This window comes from Leucopleurus acutus (assembly GCF_964270905.1).
Source record: "Leucopleurus acutus genome assembly, chromosome: X".
NCBI lineage: Eukaryota > Metazoa > Chordata > Mammalia > Artiodactyla > Delphinidae > Leucopleurus > Leucopleurus acutus.
In genome coordinates this window covers 116,401,759-116,410,426 of record NC_139148.1, presented here as the reverse complement: position 1 = coordinate 116,410,426, position 8,668 = coordinate 116,401,759, and positions in this window count along the sequence as shown.

The following is an 8,668-nucleotide window of genomic DNA, read 5'->3' as shown; positions in this document are numbered from 1 at the left end:
TTAGGGTTGAAGTGTTCAGGCAAGGCAGAGGGCTTGTTAAAATCACAGATACCCAAGCTTTATTATGTCTTGCAGTATTCTTTCTAATGAAGTATCTCAACCTTGGCTACACTTTAAAATCACCTTGGGGATTTAAAAAAGTCTACATGCCCAGACCACACCCCAGAACAATTAGAACAACGTCTGAGGGAGGAGAGCCCAGGATGTCAGTATTTTCAAGAGCTCTCTAAACAGTTTTGTTGTTCATTCATGGTTGGGAAACACAGTGAAAATAGGAAGGGCAATGACCTGGTCAGGATTCACTCTAAAACAGTGAGAAGGCAGGAAGAAGCAACGTGATCAGGTGAGGGTCGTACTTGTTGGTCCTTGCTTGGCTTCTAATTGCAAGGGTGGAGATGCAGTAGGAAGAGCCACTGTTACAGCCCAAGCGCATTATATTAGACAGTCATTTGCTCACTACAATGTGAACTCCGTGAGGGCAGGGACTGTCTATCTTGTTCTCTGTTGTATCCCCAGCACCCAGTGCTAATTATGTGTTTGTATCATCAACTAAAGAATAAACCCCATTTTAGGATCATCTGCCCCAGAATCACCTGAGAAATCACCCCAGAATCACTCACTGAAACAACAGATACCCTGCCCTATCGCACTACTGCTTTTCTTTCTATTCTGTCCAGAGTAGTTCTACTGATATTCCCATGTCTTTTTCACTAATCCAGTCTTCATAGCATCCTCCAAAGTACTCCATTATGAAACCCTTTCAAAGTAGTTCGCAGGATGAAAGCATCCATTCATTCACCAAATATTTCTTGATGAATAAGCCCTCGACCCTGAAGAAACAGCATTCTAGTAGGGAATACACACACCAAACAAATGAACACACTAATAAATATATACCTATAAATCATGAGAAGTTCCATGAAAGAAAAGAATGTGATGTGCTGTAAGGATGAATAACAGGAGACACTAACAGATTGAAGACTCAGGGAAGGCCTCTCTGAGGAAGCAGCATTCCAGCAGATTTGGAAAACGTCTGAGAGTTAGTCAGTTGAAGAGTGGCAAAGGAGGGCTACCCTGGTGGCGCCGTGGTTGAGAGTCCGCCTGCCAATGCAGAGGACACGAGTTCAAGCCCCGGTCCAGGAAGATCCCACATGCCGCAGAGCGGCTGGGCCCGTGAGCCATGGCCGCTGAGCCTGCGCGTCCGGAGCCTGTGCTCCGGAACGGGAGAGGCCACAACAGTGAGAGGCCCGCGTACCGCAAAAAAAAAAAAAAAAAAAAAAAAAGTGGCCAGGCATTTGTCCTCAGGAGTTTGTGGGCTGCTCTGTCACTGGGACAGCAGCAGCGGGACAACCCCATCCCGGAGAGCATCGGAGAGCATCGAGGGCTCGGGCTCGCGCTTCCCTGGTGGGAAATGAGACAGGACAGGCTAGGGACCGCAGCCACCCCGTGCAGCTCTGAGACCCTAAGGAGCGAGCTTCACCTTCCGCGGAGCTTGTCCGCGGCCGCGTGCATTTCTTACCTTATTCTAGGGCTTTCGTCTCCGCTTCCCGGCTAGAGGAGAAGCCGCCGCCGCCGCATCCACAGCCGCGCCGCGTCAGCCACAGACGCTTCCCAGAAGCCCCTGCGCTTCCGGCTGCCTTGACCCCCGACCCCCAAGGCCAAAGGTGAAGGCGGACTTGCCTGACCTCTGACCTCTGACCCCACGTCACAGTGACAGAACACCCAAGAAAGGAGCGGAGGGAGGTGTGAGGCCAGTTTCCTTCATTTTCCCTCCAGATGCCCAGCGCTGGGCTCAGAGCCCCTGGAGAACTCTGGGGACGGGAAGCAGGAACTCTGCAGGGCCACTTAGGAGCAGAGAGAGGAAGCTAGAGGGTTAACTCTTATATAGGAACAGAAAGGCTATTTCCTAGACTCGGTATATCCTTAGCGGAGTGGGAAACTAAAACAGAACTCGGGGCTTCCCTGGTGGCGCAGTGGTTGATAGTCCGCCTGCCGATGCAGGGGACGGGGACGCGGGTTCGTGCCCCGGTCCGGGAGGATCCCACATGCCGCGGAGCGGCTGGGCCCGTGAGCCATGGCCGCTGAGCCTGTGCGTCCGGAGCCTGTGCCCTGCAGTAAGAGAGGCCGCGACAGTGACAGTGAGAGGCCCGCGCACGGCGATGAAGAGTGGCTCCCACTCGCCGCAACTAGAGAAAGCCCTCGCACAGAAACGAAGACCCAACACAGCCAAAAATAAATAAATAAATAAATAAAAAATCACAGCCAAATTGGGAATGATAAGCATTATCAGGTGTGACCTGTAGGCCTTGGCAAAGCAAACTTTGAAAAAAAGAGTAGCAGAGGAGAGCTTTCTAGGCAGATGCAATAGCCAACGTGGGTGTCCAGTGTCAAGGAAGAACTTGGTGCTTTTGAACTGAAAGAAGGCTGGAACACAGTAACACGTGGCGGAGCAGCTAATGAGGAGTGCAGGGGGGGACAGTTCATGCAGGGCTTTGTGGGAGAGAGGAAGAAGCCTGGTTTCTTCCTGAATGTGGTGGGAAGCCAGTGTAAGGTTGGCGCGGGGGAAGTGCGTGATCTGATTCACACAGCTGCTGTCTAGACCAAAATTGTAGCAGGGCAGGATGGGAAGCAGGGGATTCCCATGGGAGGTTCTTAGTGTACCCTGGTGGAGTAGCGGAGGGGGGGAGAAATAGATGATTTGGGATGTTTTTGCTAGAAAAATGAGTCTTTTCCCCCACTCTAGCCCTCTCTGTACTCTAAGAAGGAGAAGTCGTATAAAGCTCCCCGTTAGGACACAGGGGCACGTACCCGTAAGGCTAGACATGCCAACACACAAGAACAGACCACAAGACGCGACAGCTTTGCTTCAACCATTTCAGTTGGAAAGAAACCAGCATCTCAGGTGAAATCAGTGACAGATTCTTTCAAAGCATTACTGATCCATTGGTTGGTTACTTTATTTTTTTATTGAGGTATAATTTAATTCTGTTAAAGGCACAGACCTTGAGTGTACAGTTTTATGATCTTTGAGAAATGTAAACATCCATGTTACTATTACCCAAGTAACCCCAGAAAGTCCCCTTGTGCCTCCTTCCAGGCAATCCCTACTGCCTTGTAGGTACCCACTGTCCTGAATCATGTCCCCATCAGTTATTTCCACCCGTTTTTTACCTTTATATAAGTGGAATCATACTGTATATATTCTTTTGTGTCTGGCTTTTTTCTCTCATCACAATGTTGTGGAGAGTCATCCTTTCTGTTGCTCAATAGCTTTCCATCATATGAATACACTACAGTTTGTTCACCCATCATCCTGTTAATGAAAATTTGAATGGTTTCTCATTAGTTAACTTTCAGTCTGTCTCCAGTTTCATTAGTAGACCAAGGTCCAGCTTCAATTCATTTTTCACGTTTTAGCCTTATCTCATCATTTTCTACTTCAAATTCCACCTCTTATTACCCTTCTATTTATCAATTCCTTTCCATAAAATCTTTTAACCTTTTCTATGGGAATGCCCTTCTGTTTTTATCGCAAACAATTCCAGTTACACATTTTCCAGGAATACTCATATTCTCACTCCAGTTGTATCTATCCCTACAAACCAGATGACAAAAGTCAGCTAGATTCTTATTTAGAATATGTTTCCTTACAGAAAAATGATTCCTAGATGTGGTGGTAATCCAGGTAGGTGATAAAGGCTGTGTCTCATTTGTGATTTTAATTTCATAGAGAGTATATATTTTTCTCAAAACTGGTAAAATGAATTGCTTTAAAACCTTACATTTCCCCAAACTAAAAACATGAGGGAGAAAAGTGACATTGTTTTGCATTTTTAAAAATCTCTTTAATGTCCGGTATAATAAAAGACAGCTAGATTCACATATCTGCTCTGTGTTGAGTCGGTTGTCATATGTTGTTTTGGTTACAGTATGTGAAAAAAATCAGGACTTATATAGATACAAAGCTGGAAAAAAAAGGAGGGTGTTAATAACTTTCTCAGATAATTATGGATATTCTTTGATACTACATCACGTGCCATGTATTCTGATAGCTCTGGGAACTTTGGAAGATTGGAGTGGTGGGGCTGGCGTAATCCAATTGTGGAGGCGTTGAAGGAGCTCTGTACCTTCCTACAGATGCTAACCCAGGCTTCAACCAGAGCAGGGTTTCTCAGCCTCGCCTCTCTTGATATTTTGCACCGTATCATTCTTTGTTGTGTGTGGGCGGGAGGCGTACTATGCATTGTACGATGTTTAGCAGCATCCCTGGCCTTTACCAGCTAGATATCACCTCCCCCAACACGTGACAACCAAAGATGTCTCCAGACATGGCCAGATATCGCCTGGTGGGGCGAAGTCACCCCTGATCAAGAACCACCTGACAGGGCTTCCCTGGTGGCGCAGTGGTTGAGAGTCCGCCTGCCGATGCAGGGGACACGGGTTCGTGCCCCGGTCCACATGCCGCGGAGCGGCTGGGCCCGTGAGCCATGGCCACTGAGCCTGCGCGTCCGGAGCCTGTGCTCTGCAACGGGAGAGGCCACAACAGTAAGAGGCCCGCGTATTGAAAAAAAAAAAAAAAAAAAAGAACCACTGGACAGACACTCCAGAAAGAACCTTTTGGCTGGACTGAACAATTCAGGATGAAAGTTGTATTATAAGGAATATGTATTTGTAGGTAACTTTACTTAAATTTCTCAGTTGAAAATACAAATGACAACAACTATCATTTACTAAGCCCTATCAGGCGCTTTGTAAACATGAACTACTTCATCCTCACAGTAACACTAGGAGGTAGGTATTAATATTCCCATTTTACAGATGAGGAAATAAAAACTCAGAAAAGTTAAGTCACATGCCTAAGAGAGGAGCAGAGCTGGGATTAGTATCTTCATCTAATTGACTCCTAAGCTATGCTTTATACACCATAGTATTAGTTAGAGATGTAGTGTCCTCCGCAGTATATTAATACTGGCACATATTGTATAATCCTGTCTGATGACCTTACTGGGATCATAGAATCATGCATGATTTTAAATGGGAAATAGAGGGTGACTTCTTGACCTAGTACCTGGAATAGCTTTGGGATAAACGTAATTGAAGCATTACTTTGATGGATTACAGAGACTTCTGAGGTGAGGTAAGATCAAAGAGATGCGAATAAGGCCTCGAGGCACCAAATTACCCATCTCATTGGTTCTAGAAGCCATGGCGATAATGAATCAAGCAGTCTTGTGAAGATGTTGGCAGGACTCTTTCTGATACCTTTGATTATGTCCCTCAAGGGGGAACAATACCACCTCTGATTGACCCCAGGCCTGGCTGTTAAGCCCTTTGCTTTAGTTGAGGAGAAAAATGTTCGGGGGAATGTAGACCACGCACTCTAACCTCTAATGCAGTGTTCTCTCAAGTGCCCATCACAACCCTTTCGGGGTCAGGAAATCATTTGAAAACCAATAGAGGAGACCAGAGTAGCAAGTATCAAAAGGCCTCACACGCTATAAGCAGGACCGGTGACAGAGTTTGCAGAGCAAAATGGAAATGTGGGACTCCCTTATCAAAAAGCAGATAAAAAGTATTGTTAAAGTTGTTCAAATATAAGCATTTTTCCTTTCTTCCACAACCTCCCGCTTCACTTGTCATCGTATTTTTTCATGTGCTATTGATTGTCATCCTAAGTTAAAAAAGATGTTTTTCATTATTAACGGGAATTTTCCCTTACATCTTTTTGTCTTGCAATGCCAGTTTAAAACGTAAATGTCAGTACTCTGTAATGACCTATATTGGAAAAGAGTTTTTTAAAGTGTGGATATACGTATATGCATAACTGATTCACTTTGCTGTACACCTGAAACTAACACAACATTTTACATCAACTGTACTCCAATAAAAATTAAAAAATAAAATAAACGCAAATGTAAGAGCATCTAACTTATATGCAAAATCACCAAAATTACATAATTCTACAGTTCATACATGCATATATATTATGTAGGTCGTTCTTACCAGAGCAATGGGCTGGCTCTGCACAAAACTAATTCAACTGTTTTTTTCTTTTTTAACATCCTTACTGGAGTATGATTGCTTTACAATGGTGTGTTAGTTTCTGCTTTATAACAAAATGAATCAGTTATACATATACATATGTTCCCATATCTCTTCCCTCTTACGTCTCCCTCCCTCCCACCCTCCCTATCCCACCCCTCTAGGTGGTCACAAAGCACCGAGCTGATCTCCCTGTGCTATGCGGCTGCTTCCCACTAGCTAGCTATTTTACATTTGGTAGTGTATGTTTGTCCATGCCTCTCTCTCGCTTTGTCCCTTCCCCCTCCCCGTATCCTCAAGTCCATTCTCTAGTAAGTCTGCGTCTTTATTCCCATCTTTCCCCTAGGTTCTTCATGACCACTTTTTTTTTTAGATTCCATATATATGTGTTAGCATACGGTATTTGTTTTTCTCTTTCTGACTTACTTCACTCTGCACTTCTCCGCACACAAGACTTCTACCCACACCCTCCCTTCAGCTGACTGATGAGTAAGGGACGACGAGAGGGAAAGCCTTGCCTTATCGTCCGCTTTCCTTCTCTGTCATCATTTCCAGCATAAGAGGTTAGGTAATATAGGAAAGTAACACAATAGGATGTGATACGGTTCCTCGGCCTTCATGTTTCTCAGAACTCGATTGCATGCCTTCTGCGCTGGAAACAAGTTTCCTCTCCAGCGAGAGGAAAAGAGGGCCTCTTTGGTTTGTCACCACCACTACTCCCCCACCCCAGCCCCACCTTCCTCAGCACACTCACCTTGTCCTTGCTGAACTCCCACTCACCTTGTCCTGAACTCCCAAGCGTCGCAGGCCAGGGCAGTTCCCTGATTACAGGGCATCAAAAACACTACGTGCCAGCGGGCCAGCAAGAGGTGGCAGCACCCACACATACCGCCTGAATGGCGTCTGCTCGCAGCCATGCTCTACTCTTCCACCTGACTTCACTTGCAAAGCAGAAGTTCAAAAATCAAATGATTCAGAATTTCAAGACAGTGACAGCAGGACATTAAATCAAATGTGGGCCCGAGCACGGAATCCTGTGCTACCTTGGAGGTCACATGCCTAGGCAGCCGGCCCTGATCAAAAGGTATTGTCTGTGCATAGAAAACAAACTTATGGTGACCAAAGGGGGAGGGGGGTATAAATTAGGAGCTTGGGATTAACATATACACACTACTATATATAAAATAGATAAGCAACAGGACCTACTGTATAGCATAGGGAACACTACTCAGTATTCTGTGATAACCTATATGGGAAAAGAATCTGAAAAAGAATGGGTATATGTATAACTGATTCACTTTGCTGTACACCTGAAACTAACATGACACTGTAAATCAACTATACTTCAAAAAAAAGGAGGTATTCTCTCTGGATATTTTATTCCAGGTGTGTGAGTGAGTGTGTGCTATGTGTGTACTGGGATTGTCATCAAAGTTTGAGAGCCCCTACTTTTCCCCTTCCCCCCCTCTACTAGGGGCTGGAGATTTTTCAGGGGGGTGTGGTAAAGTGATTTTAGTTAGAAGAGGACTGGGGACTGCTCTTCAGTGTGGAGCAAGTTCTCTCCACGTTATCCCTCAACCCAGGGGTGTCCCCATCCCCCGGGCCACAGGCTGGTGCCAGTCCGTGGTCTGTTAGGAACCGGGCTGCACAGCAGGAGGTGGGCAGCAGGCAAGCGAGCGAAGCTCTGTCTGTATTTACAGCCATTCCCCATCGCTCACATTATCGCCTGAGCTCCGCCTCCTGCCAGATCAGCAGCTGCATTAGATTCTCATAGGAGCACGAACCCTACTGTGAACTGCGCATGCGAGGGATCTAGGTTGCGTGCTCCTAATGAGAATCTAATGCCTGATGATCTGAGGTGGAGCTCAGGCAGTGATGCTAGTGCTGGGGAGCGGCTGCAAATACAGATTATCATCAGCAGAGAGGTTTGTCTGCACAGAGACCATAATAAATCCATTGCTTATAGACTCATACAAAAACCGTATCAGTGAGTGACAAGTGAAAACAAGCTCAGGGCTCCCACTGATTCTGCATTATGGTGAGTTGTATAATTATTTCATTATGCATTACAATGTAATAATAATAGAAATAAAGTGCACAATAAACGTAATGCGCTTGAATCATCCAGAAACCAGCCCCCATCCCCAGTCCGTGGAAAAATTGTCTTCCACAAAGCAGGTCATTGGTGCCAAAAAGGTTGGGGACCACTGCCCTAACCCCTGCATCTTCTGGGCTGTTATGACATGACAGACCAGGGTCACCTCCTGTTATGAGCAGGCACCTTTGACCTTGCCCAAAGAGGAAAGCAGGGTGGACCAAGGAGAAAAAAGTAGGCCTACCTTAGTTCTGCTGAGGCCTGCTTCTGACCTAAGTTCCTTAAGCTCAAGGGGCAAAAGGGCTCTTTTCACCTCACACGTAATGCAGGTCAGTTTAGCAGGATACGTAACTACTTAGTGATTCAGTACTAAGTAGGCTCTTTCCTGGACCATCTTTGTGACTATATCTTACCCTTGGGAATCTGTGGGGTTGGGCAGTAAGATGGGCTTCAAGGGTCCACAGAACTTTAACCTTACCTGCCTTTTCCACTCTTAACATAATAGGCCTTGATGTTCGTTTCACTTTTCAC